The sequence below is a fragment of the Chelonia mydas genome, chromosome 5 (assembly GCF_015237465.2).
Source record: "Chelonia mydas isolate rCheMyd1 chromosome 5, rCheMyd1.pri.v2, whole genome shotgun sequence".
NCBI lineage: Eukaryota > Metazoa > Chordata > Testudines > Cheloniidae > Chelonia > Chelonia mydas.
The window spans coordinates 98,079,602-98,102,689 of NC_051245.2; the positions used below are offsets into that span (position 1 = coordinate 98,079,602).

Below are 23,088 nucleotides of genomic sequence, written 5' to 3' on the forward strand. Positions count from 1 at the left end.
TTTAACACATGTGTATGGTCAATAATTGCAATGGGAGAGTAGAAATACTGGCCAAGTAAATAAAGTATACATCAAGTCTTTATCCTGTTTAATGAAACGTGGTTAAGGTCTATTCTACACTACAAATTGGATCAGCATTTTGATGAGGTTCTTTGACAACAATGGTATAAATGTCACTGAATCTGTCCTCCAAATGCAGATGGGACCCTTAAAAGAATAGGCTTTCATAGTCTGGTTCCAGAGTGATTGGTCCCACTTACAAAGAAAGGACCAAACCTTTTGTGTAACAAAGTTGGTGTCTTGAGCATGTTAAACAGTGGTGTTATGGCGTGTTTTTGGTTTTTTTTTGTTTTGTTTGAACACAGTTTCATAATGTAACTCTATTTGACTGACAAAGGGAATTGCTGTCCAGAGAAGAGTGGTTTAGGGAAAAAACCCAAAATGTAATCGGATAATACCCTCATCCTAGGTTGGTAAACTCTCCTATACCCTTTATGGAACAGATCTATGCTTTTGACAGCTGCGATGGGTGTTTCCTAGTGTCTGAACCTAGATCCTTTAAAACAGTGACTCTCAGCCTTTCCAGACTACTGTACCCCTTTCAGGAGTCTGATTTGTCTTGCGTACCCCCAAGTTTCTCCTCATTTAAAGACTACTTGCTTACAAAATCAGACATAAAAATGCGAAAGTGTCACAGCAGACTATTACTGAAAAATTGCTGACTTTCTCATTTTTACCATATAATTATAAAATAAATCAATTGGAATATAAATATTGTACTTACATTTCAGCATATAGTGTATATAAAGTCGTATGAAATTTTAATTTGTACTGACTTTGCTAGTGTTTTTTATGTGGCCTGTTGTAAAACTAGGCAAATATCTAGATGAGTTGATGTACCCCCTGGAAGACCTCTGCGTACCCCCAGGGTAAAAAGACTGATTGCTTTTGAAGAGCTTTTTTATTCAAGCCCATAGGATTTTGGCAGATAGCCAAGCACAGAACACTGCAGATACAAACAAAGCTAAAAATGCTGTCCCGATAAGGAATGTTAACAGAACTTGAGTCGCTGGTACCTTGCACATGTGTTTCCCTGAACATATGCTTTATACTTTAGAGGAGACCTGAAAAGCTTTTAACCTTGCTCTGACTGATTTGTGAGTTCTGTGCTTTTATTTAACTTTGTTTGAAATCACTAACTCCTAAAGCAGAACAGGTTTCAGAGTAGCAGCCGGGTTAGTCTGTATTCGCAAAAAGAAAAGGAGTACTTGTGGCACCTTAGAGACTAACCAATTTATATGCTCAAATAAATTGGTTAGTCTATAAGGTGCCACAAGTACTCCTTTTCTTAAAGCAGAACAGAAACGCAAGAGAATGCTGCTTGCTGGGTTTTAGGTACAGTTGCAGGGAAAATACAGAGCAGAATCCTTAGTTCCAGACAAGGCAGATAAGTGAAAAATACTGTAACTTGATTTGCAGAAGCATTAGTAGTTCACATTTAAACATGTAAATGTAGTCCGTTTAAAAAATACATTGACAGAATGTTCGTGTTCTAAGGGTCAGTCCTTTTTCCTGGAACTCAGTGACTGGGGAAGAAATTGTCTTCCAGCTTGTTCCTGCAGATTTCAAAGTTCTTCATGGATTCCAAGGCCAGAAGGGATTGTGATAATCTAGTCTGACCTGTATAACACAGGTCATAGGGCTTCCCTAAATACATTTCTATTTGAACTTTGAAAGAGCATCTCTTTTAGGATTCAGAGTGGTAGCCATGTTAGTCTGTATCAGCAAAAAGAACGAGGAGTACTTGTGACACCTTAGAGACTAACAAATTTATTTGAGCATAAGCTTTCGTGGGCTAAAACCCACTTCATCAGATGCATGCAGTTGAAAATATAGTAGGAAGATAGATAGATAGACACACACAGAGAACACGAAAAAATGGGTGTTGCCATACCCACTATAACGAGAGTGATCAGTTACGGTGAGCTATTATCAGCAGGAGAAAAAAAAAATCTTTTGTAGTGATAAAAAGGCCCATTTTCAACAGTTGACAAGAATGTGTGAGTAACAGTAGGGGGAAAAATAAGCGTGGGGAAATAGTTTTACTTTGTGTAATGACCCATCCACTCCCAGTCTTTATTCAAGCCTAATTTAACGGTGTCCACTTTGCAAATTAATTCCAATTCAGCAGTATCTCGTTGGAGTCTGTTTTTGAAGTTTTTTTTTGTTGTGGTATTGCCGCTTTTAGGTCTGTAATCGAGTGACCAGGGAGATTGAAGTGTTCTCCGACTGGTTTTTGAATGTTATAATTCTTGATGTCTGATTTGTGTCCATTTATTCTTTTACGTAGAGACTGTCTGGTTTGGCCAATGTACATGGCAGTGGGGCATTGCTGGCACATGATGGCATATATCACATTGGTAGATCTGCAGGTGAACGAGCCTCTGATAGTGTGGCTGATGTGATGAGGTCCTATGATATATGTCCCCTGAATAGATATGTATTATCTAACATAATACATATCTATATATCTATCTATAAGATATGTATAGATATCTATTCAGGGGACACCATCATAGGACCTCATCACATCAGCCACACTAAATCTGATTCATACCCATACACTGTGGGAAAAGGTCCAGAGTTTATAGCTCAGCTCCAGTATTCTGTTCGTTATAGCAGAGGTTCTCAAACTGTGGTCCGCAGACCACCAGTGGTCCACGAGCTCCATTCAGGTGGTCCGTGGATAGTTCCTTCTAAGGTGCATGTCTGGGCGGCCGCACACAAGAGAGTGAAGGGTCACCCACCTAATTAGTGGAGCTGCACAGACATGGCTCCACTAATTAGATGCCTGGACCCTGGAGTAGATGCACATGTAAGGTGAGGTGGTGGCCTCAGGGAGAATAGGGATAGGTGGGAGGGTGAGATGGGGGAAATAGGAGGTGAGGTAGGTGGGGGGGGCAGTGGGGTGAGAAGAGGGGGTGGGGGGAATTTGGGATGTGCAGGGCTGCAGCAGTCAGAGAAAGAGGCCACTTGCTCCAGCTCCAGGGCTGCAGCTGCTGGGAAGAGAACCCCCTCCTTCCCAGCCCCAGCTCAGGAGCTGCTGTGGCGGGGAGAGAGGGAGACACCCCTCCTTCCTTCCCAGCTTGGTGGCTGCCATGGCGAGGGAGAGACTACTGATATTAAAATATGAGTTGTGTGCTTTTATTTGTAGAACAAAACCACGTTAATTATAATTTAGGTTTTTTTATATAGCACTTTTATCCAAAGCGCTTTGCAATACTTAGCTAACGGTACAAACAACATTTGGAAAGATCATTAAGTGGTCCGCCGAGACCCTCAGCAATTTTCAAGTGATCTGTGGAAAAAAAAAAGTTTGGGAACCACTGGGTTATAGGAAGCATTTGTTAGAGGTGTGCATCCATAAGTTTGAAAATATACCATTCTATTGTACATGATTGGTTTGCCTTCCATTGGTTAAACTGTGTGTCTACCACATCAGCACACAGTGTTTTGTATCTTTCCTTGCCTGGCAGCCACGGAATTCAACAAAGAGAATTGGGTCGTGAGCAAATTCGTGATTGCCTGGGTCATGAGCCTCATAACAACTCACTTGTGAGAAGATGAGCACTATTCTGTCAGCTAATGTATGTTTCAGCAGAAGTTTTTTCAAGTGACAATATCTGTAATGTTCATTAGGTGGCTGCACGTGTTAGCATTTAGCACACTACTAGTGTATGTGTGTGTTGGGAAATGGAAATGAGCCCAATGGCTACCCCAAGATTCCTGCAAGGAGGGGTCTCTGCCAGATGGGTTGGGCACAAAAATGGGTCAGCTGCCTCTGCAGCCCCCTCCCCTTACCTTTTGGGTCTGGAGATCTGCAAGTTGGGAGGAAGCAGGCCAGGGACAGACATTGTCTTCTCATTGGCACTGTGGAGATATGGCACAGCCTTTAGATTTTAACTTTCCATGATGGAGATCTCCTTTCAAAGTTGTTCCCTGTAGGACCCACTGCTGAGGAAGTCTTGAAAGCGTAGCTTTAGTGGAAGGCTACAAAGGACCAGGGTGGGGCTTTCTGTGGATATAGAGCTGGTCATTGGCATGGAATTCCTGTGCCTCTGAACTCAGCCCTCCTGCTGGTCCTGCAAATGCTGTGAAGCTTGGGAGTTGTTCTGTGTGTAGGCAACCCCACCCCTCCTTTCCAATAACATAGTCAGGAAGAAGTCTCAGTTAGGAAACGCTTATTGCCACTTCTTCCTCTGGGCCCATTTTATCAAAAGTCTTTTCGGGGAGAGCAGGGGTCCCAACATAGGTCTCTGAAAAGGAGAGGAGATGCTTACGAGGGATTGAAAGATCTCTAGGGTCAGGGAAGAGAATGGGTAAATAGAAGGGTGACTAAACAATGTGAAGATGAAAAAGCTTAAGTAGAATGAGTCTGTCTTTTTTTTTTTTTTTTTTTTAAATCAAGAAAGCACTTGCTGAACAACTTATTGGTGGGTTATTTAAGTAAATTTGCTTAACAAAGCAAATATTCTAAAATATTTCTGCAGAAAACGTTTCAGACGAACGTGGAGAAGAAAGGCGAGAGTGCCAGAAGAATGGTGGATGTGTTGTGATCGGCGCAGTCTTAATGACAGCTGAAGACCAATTGATCCAGGTGATTTCTTCAGAATCTGGTGTGCGAAATTCTCCACATAATTTCCATGGCATTAGCCATAAATATATATTGTTTTGCAGTATTGTAAGATGCTGTTTACTTACCTGAACTAGTTTGGACTCTAAAACGTAGCTTGTGCAGTGTACGTTTATTTTCCACTTTACCTGAGAGGTGGGTGTGGCTAGGAATAAAATGAGTATCTTAGCTACCAAACTTCAGTCATCACAAATTAGGAATTGGCAACTATTTTACAATTTAATCACGCTGAATAGTGTTTTCCTAGTGATGGTCTAGTTTATGCTTGAATGCATTCTAATGCATATAAGCACCTATCAAGTACATATAAATTACAAAATAGAAATGAAAACCCTTTTGACTGACTATAATCATGGGCAGATTAGCCCAAATTGTAATTCTTTGAGTGCTGGTCCCTACATTTATTCTGCTGTGGGTATGCATGCACCCCATGCCTCCCCATAATGGGATACATGTAGGGACCACACATCTTTAAGAACATTCAGTGACTAAGGTAAGTAACTGCCTCTTACCTACACATGAAAGATATTTCAGCTGTTTTTATTGTGCTTGGGATGGGATGAAACTCATGGCTTCTTTTTGAAACTTCATACTTGACACACACTCAGTTCTTAAGGAAGGCAGGTGCCTTTGACATGTTACTTTGTCAGAGTAAAGGGATGCATCTTATTAAATCTCATACTGTATACATATGTCGTGTTTTGGTATCATTTTTATAGATCAAAGTACACTGCTTCAAGTTAAGTCATGCAGAGTCTGCATAAGTGGTGCTTTGCACTTTAGCAAGTCCAGCTACCATATCTCCATTTAATTTACCTGCTAGGTCCCATCAGTTCAGTTACACTCTTTTGGCACTCAGTGGTATTTATGCCCAAAAGCACATCTTGCTTCCAAAAATACCAAAGCTCATGAGACTTGACTGCAGGATTTTAGATGTGTGATTCACTCTAGATTGTAGTTCAGAAGCAGGAGGGAAGCCCCTACTGGGAAGGTTCTTGGGTTGACCACATCACAGGAAGATTTTGTTGGGAGAAGAGGGAGTGGACAGCCCCTAGGATTTCCCTAGGGATCAGACTCAGGTAAACTCACTATAGCCTGAAACAAACATTTGGGGAGTGTGCAGGCTAGCCTTTTCCAAGCTGTTGACTATCTTGAGTTAATTGGCAATCCCTTTAGCTCAAGGTAAAAAGCTCTAGTAGAAACAGGCTCTAAGACTCTTCATTATGAGAAGTGTAATGGAAGGACATTTTATTAAACTTGATTTCAGTATGGGGAAGTTAGGGTAAATTCTTACTTAACCTGTACTGGCTTTCACATCGCTGTGGGCCAGTTCTTAACTCTTTCCAACAATCATCCCCAAATTCCTTTGAGCATTCTTTGGTGGAATAAGTTTTAGCACCTCTCCTCTGAAATTAAATTGGTGCAAAACAGCTACTAGAAAAGCAGTTTCAGTTTCACTAGCTTTTTCTTTTTCTGAAGCATCCAGAATTTTGTCTAAAGATTTGTCTCAAATATCCAAAGTAGCTACCGATAGTAATTTTCAATATTCCCTTATTGTAATGTCATCTGGATTCTTCCACTTCCTTGCCCCACCTGCAGAATTGTCTGTGCATGCGACAAGCTTATATATTTTTTTTCACAATTGGTGTCCGTGTGTGCTTTTTTCTTTCTGTAAAGTTTTGGTGGTTATGGCCCTATCCTTTGTTGACAGTCAAGTACACAACCATGTCTTCTGTTGTCTCACTTGCACATATAATTGGGTCATTATGTGTAATGGTCCACCCCCCAAGATTCATTAATAGATTTTCCCCGCACACCTTAATTTTCTTGTCCTACTGAATCCAACAGCCTCCCAGTGACATCTGCTGAGTTGGGTGGTACGTCACCTGGTCATAAAGCCTGAGTAGTCTCAAACTGTTCTGAACAATTTTTGTTGCCTGTGTGAATCAAGTTATTGGTTTTTTTTCTTCTGTGGCATCCCTCTGGAGTCTGAGTCAACCAAAACAGGACTAGCAGAGTTTTGACCTCCATGGAAGAGACTACTCTTAGTTCAAGGCTGTAACACTCCTGTTCTGGATAGCAAAAAACATACAGTAGTATCATTGGACAGAAGTCATTCTGTTGTGACAATAACACTGTATTACATGCAGATGAATGAATTTACTTGTTTAAATTATTGTAATAGTTTTAATCTATAGTATATAGGAATTGGGTAGTATTCTTTTAAATAGTTTGGGAGCCCTCTAGTGGGCTTGTCTATATTCTATAGCAGAAGCTGCCAGAACATAGCAGAGTGGAAGTGTACATCTGCAGCTAGGCCTTGTATGTTTGCATATAGCTAGTAACTTCTGTTGTCTGAAACCCAGCTGTCCCTGCGGCTTCCTTATATTCTTTGTTTTGTGTTGATAGCAAGGATGTGACCAAGTCTGAATTAGAAATGGGAATCATGCCTTGAACTCATGACCCTCAAAAAACAGCCTAGTTTAGGACTAAACTGTCTACTAGATCTCTCTGTATCTGCATGAGAGTGTCCTGAGAGATGTTCTCTTGTTGCAAAGGAGACCTTCCTGCTGAACACAATGTTTCTGTTACATGCCATGCACATATATAAATGTTAATTAAGGTGAGCAGACTTGCTCCCACCAATTTGAAAAGGATGCATTTTCTGGCCAATTGCTGGAGTGCAGAAAGGACGTTTACTTCAGAGTTTTGTTTTCCCTGGATTTGTTCGGGTTCTTGCAGATGTGTGGTTTGATTTGGGCACTTTGCCAAGGAATTCATTACTCAGGTATATAAGCACATTATCCCCAAACAAGTTCTGTCCTGGGGCACTCCCACATAACGTGAAGGGAAGCTGATGGAGTACTCCCACGCTTTGATATTTAGTTGGCAGCTGTGGATATGTTTTGGCACATGCGTATAGGGAGGTGGAATCTGCCATCATTTGAGATATAGTGCCAAATAATTAGCCAACACTAAATGAGGATTAATTCTGATGAGGTTCCCAAGCTGACTGGCCTTTAGACTAATGGTCTGGCATTTCTCTCTCTTTGGTTTGAGGTATTTACCACATATTTGAACATATACAGATTAAGTAACACACTTAAGGGAACACAGGCAGCTTAAAAACACTTTTCACTAATAATGTGGTGCACAAACAATGTAACCTTTCATTTATGGGTTTTTTTTAAGGTGACCTATGAAGATTATTTAAAAAAATTTGGGCTTGTGCCATTTTTAACAGCTTTATATAGAAAGAAAGTCTGAAATGTGTTGGCTTTTACAATCAGAAATTTCTTTTTAAAGTTTGTATTGAAGTTTGTGTGTGTTTTAAAATTTAAACACCAGGAATAATGTCTGTCTTCCCTGGGTTTGCTACAGGGCCTCTTTGTGGAGCTAGTCAAAGTAGTTTTGGAAGTTATGGAAGTTTTTGTTGAAGTTTTGTCAATTTTGAAATTGTTTTTGTCCAATGGTGAATGTGAGCTCGTACACTTTAAATATCCCTAGCTTTTCAATTAATCCGTAACAAAGGCTTCTCTTTTTCCAAATGTTCAGTAGCCATTGGGGTAAATTTGTGTGCATGGGGGTGGAGGGAGATAAGGAGGGAGACATTCTAGAGTTTTAAACAGCCTGATTAAAATTCCCTTCCTTGTGTTATTCAGCTCTCAGTCTTCTAACTCTTGTGATATCATGACACCAATTCTCCCATGACCACAGTGGCTTTCAGAGAAGAAGAGACCTGCCTTTCTAATCTGGGGGAGGGATGGAGGAGAGGAAAAAATCTAGTCATTTTTTTTATACTGCTGTAAGAGACATAAAAGGGCACAGGCCCAATATGTCTCTCTTCCTTTACAGGTCACCTTTCAGCTATAACTTTGGCAGGACAAAATTTCAGATAAAGCTCCCCTTTGTATCGAACAACAGTAAGTACTGCCCGTCTGTTTCCATGAGTTCTGATCAAGTGGTTACCAGCGTAGGCTGGCTCCAGTTAGCCTGAGCTCAAGTACAAGAGAATGGGGGTTGGGAGATAAAAGTAAAGTACTTGTGACTATGCAAGAGAGACTGTAGAGATTATCATCTGAGCTCCCAAAGCATAGTGATTAGGAGGCTAGTACTGTACACTCAATAACCTTGTTGTCAGTGGGATTGTACCCTCCACCCCACTTTTCAACACTGTGTGCTGGGCAGAGAGAAGTCGGATTGTTAGTAATGGGTCCCTTCAACTATACAGTCAGAGCAATTCTGTGCTGAAGAAAAAGCAGTAGTAAGTTCAAATGATTACAAGCATGCTCTCTTTGTCACAAGGACAGGTGTCAACAGTCTGGGCTACTTTTCAACTTTCTTTTTATAATGCCATCCATCTTCAAAGTGAACGCTCTGCTTTTATCAAGTGAGAGAGGTATTTTTTACTTCCACTTGAAAGCAAGCGCTAGACAGGGATTTGCCCAGGGATCAAACTGGGATGTGCCTCTTATCTCTGTTTGAAAGTACAGCCAGAGTTAGGTGACACAGAAAACAGATGTACGGCAAATCACACATTGAGACAGTGTAAAGAGAATGTGTTCAGGCTTTGGTGACTTTCGAAAGCTTTGCAATACATGAAACTCCAAACCTCACAAAGCTCCTTGAAGCATGAATTTCTTTCAGATTGTGCCAAAGATTTTGGAGTTTAAAGAACTTCAGGGCCTTTTTTTTGCCAATTTGCAGATCCCTGACCAGACCATTCTGGTCATTTGAATGGAAGTGGAAAACTTTTTTTTTTTTAAATAGATGAAAATTGCCTTTTTCTAGTTAAATAACAAAACCCCTCCATCCCATCCTGTTACGTAAGTTAGCAGAGAATATTGCTGGCTTCCTGCTCTCTCCATCTCCAGACCTGCATATCTAGTAAACTCCGGCAAAAGCTTAATGTGGTTCTCGGGAGCATTGTCTCTTAATAGCAGGCACTATTAAGAGACTATTATCAGCCTATTGATCTTAAACAAAACAAAAACGAGCCATGTGAGCACAAAACTTGAGGTGCTTCCCTTATAACAAAAAGTCCGTGGGCACGAGATTTCCTTTTACACAATTTTCATGACCCATTTGAAAAGCAGAACAAAAAGTTAGTAAATGATCGCCATCTTAAATTTTTTAATACACATGCAGATGTCTCAACATGTACAGGCACAGAATTCTAAAACCATGTGAAGCTTTTACACGAGATAGGTGGGCATATATGCATGTGCCTTTTATCCAGAAGGACCCCAAATTTAACTCTTAAAAACCTATTACAAACTATACAGAATAGCTTCAGTATAGCAGAAGCATAGTTGCATGCTGAGTGAAGTGCAGACTGTAGCACATAGCAAGAGTACACAAGTTTTTTAGGGTGGAAAGTGGTCATCTTATCCAGTTGAAACTGCAGGGGGCTTTGTTGCAATGTGATCAGGACAAAGATCTCTTATTAACCTCTATTGACCAAAACTGGTCCAAACGTCTGCTTTAATATCTTCTGTAGCTCAGTGCCCCTTAACACCATGCCATGCTGGAGTATTGGTGCAGTACTGAATTACCAGTACCACTTTCTGCACTGGCATCTCCTTGGAAATCTCCCATCCAATAACTGTCTAGGTCTGATTCCTATCCAGTTCATCTCGGACAACAATCACAGCCAGAGGTGCTCTGGCTTCAGACTGAGCATAATTATTGGTGTGAGATATAAATGATAGTTTGGTCTTAATGTTTGCTGCCTTGTTGGGGCGAGGTTGCATATTTTCCCTGTGGGCTGACACTTGTTGGATGAGTTTCATTCTGTTCCCAGACACACCTTGGTTTCTGTATAATTAATTGGTGCTTATTAAAAGAAAAAGATATTTAAGTTTCCAATGTCTTAATTTAGGCGAGGCGGGAAGCATTTTTCTTTTAATCCTTTCTCTATCCCTAGCTTTGATCCATGCTGTACTTCAGGACATTGTTGTGTCTGCAGAGTACAATAGAAGGGGTTGCTAATGCAGGATGATCAATAGAGCAGTTGGGAAATGTCCAGGTTTCCTATTTTCGTTATCTGGTATGAAGAAGAGAAACAGGCCTACAGTTCCTTCTCTGTTCTTAAGAGCAACTTTGTTCACTAGATGGCAGTATGGACAAGTTATATGAAAAGCTACTTTAATTCTAAAAATCAAAACAATGTAGCTTTCATCATACACTTATTTCAGCAGTGATTATAGGGTGTGATTGCTGAACACTGCATATCAGGAGAGAGCTTTCGTTTTACACCACCTTCATTTTCAGTTTTTCACAGCCTCTTTTCTGAGTGGCAGTCTGAGAAATGGACATTCTTCAGACTGAAAAGCATTGGGCCTGGGTGCCCTGCCTCAAAATTGCAAATGGTTAAAGTATCTTTTTTTTAAAATTCTCTAATAGTGGGTTTGAAGTGTGGCCCTCTTATGCCTTTTAGATACCGAAGTGCTGGAATACATAGCACATACTCACTCTTTGCAGATCTATTGTTATCAGAACTGCCCCTAACACACTGTACTGTTCTTGTGGCTTCTACTGAGAGAATATTGGCAAACATCAAGGGCTCAGAAAACCCTGTGCATAAATCACTGACTATGGTGAAAAAAATTACTAATGGATTTCTACTTAAAAGAGATACTGCCAATCTTCAAAAATTTTGGAGAAACTAGTCCAGTAAATTGAATCTCTCTTCCACAAAAATATGCCAGCATCCAATTACAGGAAAAAAAACAAAATTTCATCAAAGAGCTAGATGTTTCTCTTACATTTAGCATTATACCCACGGAGTTCCAGTCCTCGATCTAGAAAGGAATTCAAGCATGTGCATAATTTGGAAGTCAATTGGACTGCTCAGATGTTTAAAGTTAACTGTGTGTTTAAAGTAATCTGCTGGATCAAGATCTTAATCATTTTCAGATTTTTACTGATTCATTTTTTAACCTTCCTATTACAAAAAATCCCTTCAAATAACAATTGAATTTCTATGAAGCGCAAGATAGAAGCAGAGTTACCCCCACAAGAAGGTGATTTCAGAGGGGGACGAGACACGTGATCAAATTGTGAATATCCGTTACATTGAAAAGAGCTGGGAGCATAACCCCTCCTTGATTGTGTTTCACTGCCTACTCCAAATCATTTCATCCCATCCAACATAACCATCTTTGGAGAATACTGGTGCCATGGGGTTTCCAAAACACCTCAGTGAGCTCATTGCAAGTCTCTACTGACAACAACAGACCACGGTGGAAACCACAAAAGGCGACGAGTGGTTTCCCACTGGGCAGGGTGTGAGACAAGGGTGCATTCTGTTCCCAAGTTTTTCCAACATGTATGCAAATGTATTGTTAGGCAAGCTGTGGAAGGAGCTGGGATTTCCATTGGTAGAGACCTTTTAAATGTCCTTGGATATGCTGATACTCTTCGCTGCAATATCGAGGCAATGCAACCGATGTTGGCATCTGTAAAAACAGTTACTGAGGAATATAGTCTATCCCTGAATGTGGCTCAACCAAAATGTACCTACGCTGACATGATCATTAATAACAGGAAGCAAGTGCACACCCTGATTGACAGTCAAGCTGTGGAGGCAGTATCTGAATTTAGTTACCTGGGATCCATACAGAGCCAACTGAGAAGGCCGCTCCAAAAAAAATTGGAAGAACACTGGGGCTGGCTTGCTTAGCTGTGGCCTCCCTTATGAAAGTGAGGGAAAAACCGTGGCATCTTGAAATGTACAAAGGTTTGGCTGATGAAAAGTGTAATGACTTTTTTAATAGGAACTTATGGATGTGAATCCTGGGAAACTGATGCTTCTGACAAGAGGAAAATTAAAGCCTTTGAGAAATGGTGTTGGTGAAGACTTTTGTGTATCTCCTGGGTGGGAAACCAGATGAATGCCTATGTTAGAAATAGTCTTGGAGAGATGTGGACTCTGTTGTCAGAAATGAACAGGCCCAAACTTCTGTATTTTGGTCATATAAGGAACAGAGATGGAAATAACCTCAAGAAAGTTGTAAGGAATGGTGGCGGGATAAAGTCCATGACTAGAGCTGGTTGAAGAAACTTTTCGATGGAACCATATCCTATCTGTATATGCAGTTCTGTTAAAATCACAATTCCAGCAAAACTGACCAAATTTTGCTAAGTATTTTGTATCTGAAGAAAACTGGCATTTGACGTGTCCTGTTTCACATTTTGATGTGTCCTGTTTCAACATTTTTCTGAACGAAATGTTTCAATTTTTTGTTGAAATTACTTTTTTTTAAATTTCTTTTTATTTTATTTTATCTTAATTTTGGGTTAATTATAAAACAGCGGAAATTGAAATAGAATGTTTTGATTTTGTGAAAATGAAAATGTTTCAATTTTCTTTTGTGGAGCATTTTGGAATTGTCAAGTTTTTTTTCTGATGTGAAAAAAAAAAGCCAAATTTGAATCTCTCAATCCTTCGTGAAACAGGACTTCTGTCCTTCTCACAGTTCTATCCACTACTAGAGCTTGTTAGAAAATGGATTTTCTGTCCAGTGAAAAACCAAGATTTTTTTCATCCTGAATTGGGATGAAAAGACAGTATCAAAACTATTCACAGAACAAAATGCATTTTAGGTCAGTCTAAACGATTTTGACACTTTTTAAATTTGTTTTATGTAACGTGGACATTTTAACACTTGCAAAACTTTTTTCCAGTTATTTTCAAAATGAAATTTTGTCAGTGACTTCCCAAAAAGTTTTGATTTCGCTGAAACAACATTTCCAGTGAAAACTTTTCCAACCAACTTTTCCCACTACCTCTACAGTTTCTTCAACTTTAAACTCTCAGGTAGTTTTCCAGTAGGAGAGTTGGATCCAGCTTCCCTTTCTAGCGGCAGCACATTGTACAATCCATTCCCTGGTCCTTTGTTAATGGATGGTGGGAAGTATAGTACACTTGTTTCGGGCCAGTGTGTTTTATTCCTGTGTGAAGTGCTTTGGGTTTTCTGTTATCACTGTGATAAGTGCCTGGGAGTTGAAACACAGAGAAAGTGACAATATATAGAGAACAGACCAATTCTTAGGTTAGTAATTGGTGCTGCTACCTGCCATTCAGGGACATCAGATCACAACACGCCAATCCTAGATTAGTTGATTTTAGGATGCAGAAAACTAAGGGTGAAATCCTGGTCCGGTTGACGTTAATAGTTTTGTCACTGATTTCCGTGGGATCAGGATTTCACCCTAAGAGTTTCTCACTAATATTCTTTCTGTTTAAATTCACTAGTGTTGGTGTTTTATGTTGAAAGGATTTTAACAGGGGGTGGGGATAAAGGGGAGTCAGAAGTCCCTTTCCAAGTTGGATGGATCTACTGCATGTGTATATAAGCAGTAAGATAACAAATGTCCGTGCCCTCTGACACTGTTAATGCCAGAACATTTTTTAGTGTTTTTATGGGTGCAGCCTAAGGACTTCTTGCCTATCAGCGCTTGTACACCCAGGAGGGAGAGACAAGAGGTTCTTTTTCATAAAACACAGGGCAGCGAACTATATAACCACTTGCATTTTTGTTCCAAGTTGAAAAAACAAATTACTGGCAGGTGTAACAAATTTGTGCCTAATTACTCAAACATATAGTAGCTTTAGTGGAAAAAAAAAATCACTCAAGCTCTTAAGTGAAAAATAAAATGAAAAATAAAATTAAGCTATTTCACTAAACATTTTGTAGTAGTTACTTACTAGGGCCATATACCATAAGCTTTTCTAATTAGTAGTCAATTTTTTTATTAGACATGACACACTCAAAGGTCAGGTTAGTTATACGGAGCAGAACTGATAAATTATGGAAAGCTGTGTTAACTATTTCAGACTGTAATGAAGATCTTAGAATTCAGGTGTCTTTAACCTAAAGTAGCTGCAGAGAGAATCTATTCTGCACATCTATATGCTTCTAAAAAAACAGGAGACTTAAGTCTTAAAATGTGCCAGGCAACTATCAAAAAAGAATAAACCTTAAGTTTCAAGCTTCACCTTCTCTAACACTGTTAAGACAGTATCTTCAAAGCAAGGGCTAGCTAATAGTACAGCCAATGCAGTATATTTAATGAAAGCTTTTAATTTTTAAAGATACCCTCTTTTATAGTATTAGGTAGAGGTGAAAAAGTGATCTTGGTGAAATAAAACTGGATTTAATTACAAGTGTCCAACTCTTCTGCTCCTGGTTTTACCAGGTAGCAGTTGTTTAACTGTACAGGGCATATATTAGGTTGAGTACATAGAGAATTCCAAATTTACAGCAAATATTCTCAATGCACTTTAAATAACTACAGTGATCTTTATCTTAGAGCCAGTTAAATAGTACAGAAATCGTCATATTTTCATGGAATAAATCTGGCAAGTTTATTATTTGTGTGTGACGTTCTTAATTGTTCATGAACATTCAGATGACTGCTGGTTTCTTCATTGAAAAAAACCATGAATTTTATTATAATTGATGATTCATTCACAAATTTATATTGGAAATGTTATTTTCTGTTCATTTGCCTGTTTACAAAGTTTATCACCCCATCAGGTTGCAGAAACAATACAGTATGATTTCGATGGCCAATAACACATAGATGAGCCAGAGACTTCGCTTAAAACAGACAAGTGAAGCATCTCCTGAGTCCTGTTCCCACTCCCCACTCTGGCTTCTGTTTCTGATGATGGACTAGCTCCCTTGTTTAGAGAGCATCTCACTTTTAAAAGCAGGATCTGACACTCTTTTCTGACTGGGATTTTCCATTTTCCATCAGTTGCCGGGGGCAGAGTTGTTAAAAATCAGCCTCTCTGCCCCTAGGAACCTAGTTTCAGCTTCCCAAACAGTCTTTCTGCTCCTAAATGGAGGTTCCAGTCGACACCAAAAGTTACAGTTATAAATGCTGTTCATAAAACAGAATGGAATTCATAAATTGACTTATTCCCCAAACTGTCACAATAGTCTGATAGTCTACTCATGAGTATAACTTTGACCAGCTGTAATCAAAACAAAGACAGCTCTATTATTTGTTATCTGAGCATTGTGATTGTGTTTACTCAGTAAAACATGGTGTGATCCCTATCCCAAATATCTCACATTCTAAATTAGACAGGTAAGTGGTTTAGACACAAGGCACCACCTGACCAGATAAAGATAAAAACTGAAGATGGTGCAAATTTATTTAAGTGTATACACTTCTTCTGAAATTAATTATTATTGATAGGCTTCAGAGAAGGGAGGGGTCTGAGTAGAGAAGGGGAAGTTTCCTGGTACCCAAAGAAAGGGGGAGAAGTCTAAGTTTAGGGGGAGGAATGGACAAAGGCATGAGGATGCAAAGGAAGCATTTAAGAGGACTTCATTTTCTGACTGGCAAGTCAACAGTGTTCATAGGCACTAAATTCACTAATACAAACCCAAGCTGGCACATCTTGAGGTCCTTTTTATTATATTATAAAGACACCTCTGGATTTTATATTTCCTGACAGAACTTTAGAGTCTGTTCAGTTTTCACTACTTATGTGGTTTGTTTACTTTCTGCATTTCTCCCAGACCAGACAATAAAAATATACTAGTCAGTTTTCCTTTTGTTTATTATCAATTTCTATTTCATTTCACCTTCAGGTTCTCATCCACTAGCACAGTCTGCAATATCTGAGTTGCAAACACTTCAGGGAAATGTTTGCTTTGAAAAACAACTTTCTCTAGAATGTTTTGTTTTTAAATTGAAAGCACTGCTACTTGTCTCAGATCATAACATTTACAAACCCAAATTTAGAGCCACAATTGACCCTGAAAAGATAATAAAGTTTCAGTGAAAACATTATACTCCACCAAAGATAAATGAAAATATATAAATACTGTAATATAAGTTATTTAGGAAATTGAGTAATAACTAGTTTACATAACTTGTATAACCACTGCACTGTTTGTTCTCTCTAATTTAAGTCAAAGCATTTTATTATGACCAAGAGAAGGGAAGTTTATGGACAGTAACAGCAGTTATACTCAAATCTTTGCAAGAAGCAAAAATAAACTTAATTTGCTGCAGTTTTGACTCACAGTATCTTTTCAGATAGTAGAGTCTCTATAGAAAAATGGTTTGGCCTTTCAAAGACACCTCTGCTCACTTTTTACAGTATAGCATTCAGAAATTCATGTGAGAAGATGGATCAGCCACCAATTGCATGTGAAATTGAAGCTTTTAATTGAAAGGAGCATATGAGTTTCCTTGATGAGAAAGTCATATTGCTGGAATGTGAGACTTGTGATGCTTTACCTGTGTGGCTTGTAAATTATTCAGTTCATACCAGTAAGTGAGCTTTGTGTCAGACCTTACAAGCCAGTTCCTACACTGCTTTAAACATCTACTGGTTCACTTTAAACGCTGCTTAAAAATCATTATTTTTCCAAGACTGACCCAGATACAGATATGAAAACTAAGGGACTGTTTTGGTTTTCGTTTTTTCAGAAGAGCTGAGCACTTATAATTTGAGTGGGGAGTTGCTTGGCACCTCTGAAAATCAACCCTACGTGTCCCCAGTTGGACACCTAAAATTAATGGACAATTCTTTGAAAATGCTGGCCCGGATAATGTGTCCAAGGCCACAAGATGAGTCATTAGCAGAGCTTGGATTAGAACTCAATGATTCCCTGTTTCTAATTCTGTACTCAGTCTATCAGGTATGCTGGTTAGCACTAGGAAGTTATTTTTCTTAATGTAATCTTGCTAAACTTTAACTTTCCATGGAAATACCAATAAAATGGTTATGAAAACTGAAATATCTTAAGTTCACCAATAAGAAAACTTTAAATAATCAGTTTATTAGGTTGAGTGAGCATAGTCTTAAAAAAAAAAAAAAAAAAAAAAAAAGAGAGCTTCCCATTCAGTCTAAAGATTTCACCCTGTCCAGAAGGGAAATTAATTTAGAGGGCAGAATGCTTTTGAAAACACTTGTCTACAATTTTCTTTCTACTAAGAAATGTAAGGGAGGTGAGGAGATAAACTATTTGTAACAGATTAGTTAAGTATTTAAAACATTTTAGGAATTAGCTACAAACCGAGAAATAGGCCCATATTAAGTAAGGCAAATAATTCGCCTAAGTACTCAGATCCAGCTGAAATACACGCACAGCAACTGCACTGACCTGAACTAGATTTTATTGTGAATTTCCTGAAGCAGTTGCTTGTTAGCTGGTGTGAGTCAGGTTTTCACATTTTCACTGTTAATCCGCAGGAAACTTGGGTGTTCATGCATCCGGTAGTCACCTATTGTTAATGTTCTACACAATATTTCTGTAAGTGATAACTTGGTAATAACAATATGTGGGTGTTTGCTTTTTGTTTTGCCCGATTACTGACATTCACTGACGTAATGTAAAAGAAATAGCTGCACAGGCACTAAGAGCCGGCCCTTAACAGTGGCGTTCGAAACAAGGTGTATGCCGAACCGATGCTTTATTTCAGCAAGACACACCTGTCAACTGGAAAAAACAAAATCTGTGAATCCTTTACTTACTGTTCTTTACTTGTAACACCTGAGAAGGCTGTAACTGAAAGAGATTAGAGAGGAAATGTATTTCTACACACACAAGTTAATGTACTCTGTGCATTTGACAGCAATTAATGCCTTTTTTGTGCCTATCACACAGCTCTAGGAGAGGGCACATTTGAAAAAAAGAAAAACATAGTTGTGAAATCACAGAAATTGAAGGTAGGTGTAGTATCTGCAATTGCTTTTTAAGTCATGTTTTGAAATTGGCTAGGTTTCAAGTTGGCGATGTCCATTTCATCTCCTGGCGCTTGCTTGTTTCTAAGGTTCAGTTCATCGGGAATATAGATGAGATTGGTAGCGCCAGTTGAGATTGCCCACTGATTGTAGTTGAGATTGGCCACTGATTTTTTTAGTTGCCTATAACTCTGCCAGACTTAAACCATTCTGGCTCAAATTTTGCATGCTGCGTATCTGCTTCAAGCCAGATATTTCTGGAAGGTTTCCGGTAAAATAGTTCAGAACAAACTTGCCCATATTTGTTTTTTAAAAGTGTCACAATTTGTTGAGAAGCTCTAGTACCTCTGTGTTTTGGAGCAGGGACTTCATATTTGGTACGGGGTCCTCCTGGTGTCAGAGATGTGCCTTATGTTCTCCTGTGAAAATCTCTTCCAATTTGGCCCACTTATGAGCCTCCGAAAATTCTTGGTTTGCATTTGCTCGGTAGAGACTTCAGTGTTCTGGCAGTGAAATTCTTTAAGGATTCTGTCTGTACTGAGCGTGCTGCAGCCCAGGGCTGCAGAGGCTGACTAGGATTTTCCTTGCAGTTGCTCCTTCTGGTGCCAGGGGCAGGAACTGCAAGGACATCAGCTGTCACTCCTGTGGTCTCAGTGCTGCCCTTGCTGGTGCCCAGGAGGAGGAAGCATTCAGAGTTGAATGCAGAGGTGAGAGGTATTGGGGTAGGGAGAAGGGTTGCAGGAGCCAGAGCAGAAATGGAAAAGAGGAAGTAGGAGATAGGGAAATGGTAATGTAGGAGGAATGCTAATAGAAACAAAGGGGAATGGGAACAAGCTGTGAGCACAGGGGCAGAAGGGTTCATAATGACCAGAGAACACACGCTTCTACACCCTGGAATTGAACCAGCAGTCCTGAGTTTCTACATTCTGCTGCTGTCCTCAGTAGCTGAGACACCCTTTGGACAGCGTGGGTGTCTTATCTCTCTCTCTCTCTAGTGCAGTGGTTCCCAAACTTTAACAGCCCGCGAACCCCTTTCACTAAATTGTGAAATCTCGTGACCCCCCTCCTAAAAATGAATATTTCAAGGGATTTAAGTTTAAATTTCCTCAATGTGATGGATGCACTTGCTTTGCTCTGCATAGCTCTTGGAAGTCCAGAACCACTGGAGAAAGATAAAGTCTCATGTCTGGTTCGGCATCAAGTCTGTTTCTGCATTTGGTTTTCAGATGCGCATACGAGGAAAATGCTTTCCCGCATAAGTATGTTGTTGAAAATAGTAACAGAACTGCAGCTTTTTCTGCCAGAAAGGGGTATTCGTTTCTTAAACTCAGCCAAAAGTTGATCAATGACAGATTTCTGAAAACTCCTTTTCAGTTCGTAATCACAAGAGATCTCAATCGATTTCTTTTTCCCCAGTGTTCAATATCTGTGTTGAGAAAGTGGTATCATCAAAAGGGTTGCAAATCCAGTCATTATTGCCTGACATAGCTGGAAAGTATTCCCTGAAAGTTGTGCAAAGTCCTTTTAGGTGTGCAGTTATATTGGATTTAGTGCACTGATCCAACTGAAGTTTATGTTCTGCCAGGAAGTCATGAAGATTACAGAAACACTCAGTTTGATTGTTTTCCAAACAACTTTCCCAGAACTGCAACTTCTTTACCATGGATTCAACTCGCTCTTGCACATTGAAAACTGTTATATTGAGGCCTTGAAGAGAGAAATTTAGGTCATTAAATCTTGAGAACATATATGCTAAATAAGCTAGGCTCTGGAGCCAGACATTATTTTCCATACAGCTGGCAAGGTGGAAAGGGTGGCTGTTGGAAAAAAAAAAAAAACCTAGAATTTCTGTTCTAAGCTCAAACAAGTGCACAAGGATTTTGCCCCCTGAGAGCCATCTAACTTCAGTATGGGTCAACAGACAGTTGTGTATACTACCCATTTCTTCACAAAGTATGTGAAATATTCTGGAATTTGTTGGCCGGGATTTTATGAAATTCTCCATTTTCACTGCATTGTCCAGCGCTTCCTTCAGTCCCTCAGGCATGTGTTTTGTTGCGAGGGCTTGTCTATGGATGCTGCAATGAGTCCAAGAGACTTTTGGTGCAACCTTTTTTGTTCGAACTACAAATGCAGTGTACTTCCTCGTCATTGATGTGGCCCCATCAGTGCAAATGTCTAGGCAACGAGACCAATCTATTTCCTTTTCTTGAAAATATGCATTAGTCAGATTGAAGATATCTTCTCCAGTTGTACGTTCTTCCAATGGTCGGCAAAACAACAAGTCGTCTTCAACCATACTTTCATTCACATAACGTACAAACAGTAGCAAAATAGCTAGATTAGCTACATCAGTTGATTCATCCAATTGTCTAGTATAGTATGGACTATTTTTCACTCTGTGTACAATTGTGGTCTGTGCATTATTTGACATGTCATTAATTCTTCGTAATACGTATTATTGGACAAAGGTACCATGTCAATCCTTTTAACAGCCTTTTCTCCGAGCATGCAATGAACTACATCTTCTATACATGGACCAATCAAGCTCTCTGCTATGGCATGGGCTTCTGATGCTTTTGCTACTCGGTAGCTCACGCGGTATGACGCTTCAAGTGCATTTTCATTATCAGTACTTGCTTTGGATATAAAACTGGTAATGTCACTTTTCCTCTCAGCTAATTTTCACTGGAAAAAATCAACAGGCTTGTCGAGTTGTGCAGGACGCCTAGTTTCTAAATGGTGCCGAAGTAGAGAAGGTTTGAGGCTGCTGTTTGCTAGAACGTCACCACAAATCACACTCTGTGGTTTTGGATGTTCTTGATCACCAATGCATGTAAAGCCATATTTTATGTAATCATCATCATATTTTCTTTTCTTTCTTTCCAGGACCATCATGATCATTAGACTTAGATTTTCCACAATGTGGACTTGAGGAAACACTAGCTGATCCTTGCGTCTTTACACTTTTTCTTTTTTCAACCACTTATCCATTGAACTTGTGTACAAAAGTTATAATAAAAATAACACAGAGAGACTGCTAGCAACCAACAAACTAGAAAACGAGAAGATTCACTCAAGTCTCACTGAGGCAAAACAGCACTTCAGAGAGAATGACAATTACTGAGGCACCTTAACACAGCTACACTGGCTGCAACGTGCTTCCAGCTGGTTTGGCTCGCAAACAGCTTTTTTTCCTCCACGAGGTCTGTCCCTATGAGGGTGCCTGCGAGGGACAAATTAGCTTGGACTATCCCCCACATACAGCATGGCCCCTGCTCACTCTGCCCTCGATGCCAACTTCCCCTGTCTGACAAGGACAGGGGTCTGAGCTGCCACCTGCGCGCCTGGGGTCTCTGCTGCTGCTGCCCCGGTCAACTGAGCTCAGGCTGCAGGTCCTGCTGACCGCCGGGGCTCGGGCTGCCGGCCCCGACTGCCCAGCCCCACTCTCCCTGGGGCTTGGGCTGTCAGCCCCACGCAGAGCGCTGGGGTTCAGGCTGCCGGCTCCCTGGCTGACAGGGGCAGGCCTCGGGCTGCCAGCCCAAACTGGCCTGTCCTGCTGTCCCTGGGGCTTGGGCTGCCAGCCCCACGTAGAGCGCTGGGGTTCAGACTGCCGGCTCCCCCGCTGATGGGGGCAGGGCTCGGGCTGCCAGCCCAAACTGCCCTGTCCCGCTCTCCCCGGGGCTCGGGCTGCCAGCCCTGCAACTGGGTCCCACCTGCTGCCTCCAGTGCCCGGGGTCCTCTGGCCACCATGGATGAAATTTTTCTGGTGAACCCCCTGTAACGTTCTGCGAACCCCCAGGTGTTCGCGAATGCCAGTTTGAGAACCGCTGCTCTAGTGGTTGGTGCACACAGAGGATAACAGCCTACTACTGCTACCAGTTTCTCTGTTAGTTCAAGTGGTAGAGATCTCTTCTATGAATATCAAGGTCTGAACCCTGCTAATGATCCAAGCGGGCGGTCTGTATAGCACCACATGATAGAATTTCTCTTTATTCGGGTTGCTTTTAAAGGCCAAAACGATCAAAACATGAATGGGTTTGTTTTGTTTTACTGTGCCAAATGTAAAGGAGTGACATTGCGACCCCATGCACCCAGTCACAACACCACTCGCTCAACTTTGCCCCGGCTTGCCACGCGCCGCCCCCCCCCCCTGCCATAGATAGACTTGGAAGAATGTTGAAGCTGCTCTGCTTGAAGGCAAGTACAAGCCAGCCTGCTAAGAAATGTCGTAGTCATCAGTTGTTGTGATTACTTTTTCATTTTCCTAATACAAGAAAATCAGCAGTTAAGTTAAGAAAATGGTTGGGGGAAGAATGCAGGTGATAATTAGCACGGGAGGAGTTAAAACAAATAAATTAAACCAACTGAGTTAATGAGAGTTACTCTTGCTTATTATGTTGACAGGAAATAATTTAAAAACAGGTTAGATTAGATTGGTGATCTTATAACATTCCTAGTAATCATTACTCCTGCATGTTAACTAGGGTAAACTTACACCCACATTATAACATGTTTTGCACCAAACCATAAACAGCTTACTACTTTTCAATATTTCATCAGTGAGAAGAGCAGTGGAAGTTTTCATCACACTATCCTGCTAATGTTCCTCAACCATCCTTTAGAATTACCAAGAGAAGTAGGGAGTTCAATCTTTATGCCCTTTAGACATTGGTGC

At 40.3% G+C, this 23,088-nt stretch overlaps 1 protein-coding gene across 10 annotated transcripts in view; it reads left to right on the forward strand.

Annotated features, from left to right (window-relative positions):
• Positions 1–23,088, forward strand: part of KANK1 (KN motif and ankyrin repeat domains 1) — a 166,558-nt gene that overhangs the window by 55,889 nt on the left and 87,581 nt on the right. For 5 of the 10 annotated variants that reach the window (XM_027827850.3, XM_027827849.3, XM_043547224.1 and 2 more), the window contains one exon: positions 4,551–4,657. The exons of 2 other annotated variants lie outside the window; for them this stretch is intronic. The gene's annotated coding sequence lies outside the window, so the exon portion shown is untranslated. Of the gene's footprint in view, positions 1–4,550; positions 4,677–23,088 lie in introns of all 10 variants that reach the window. 3 more of the 10 variants (XM_043547228.1, XM_043547226.1, XM_043547227.1) reach the window with 1 other exon arrangement.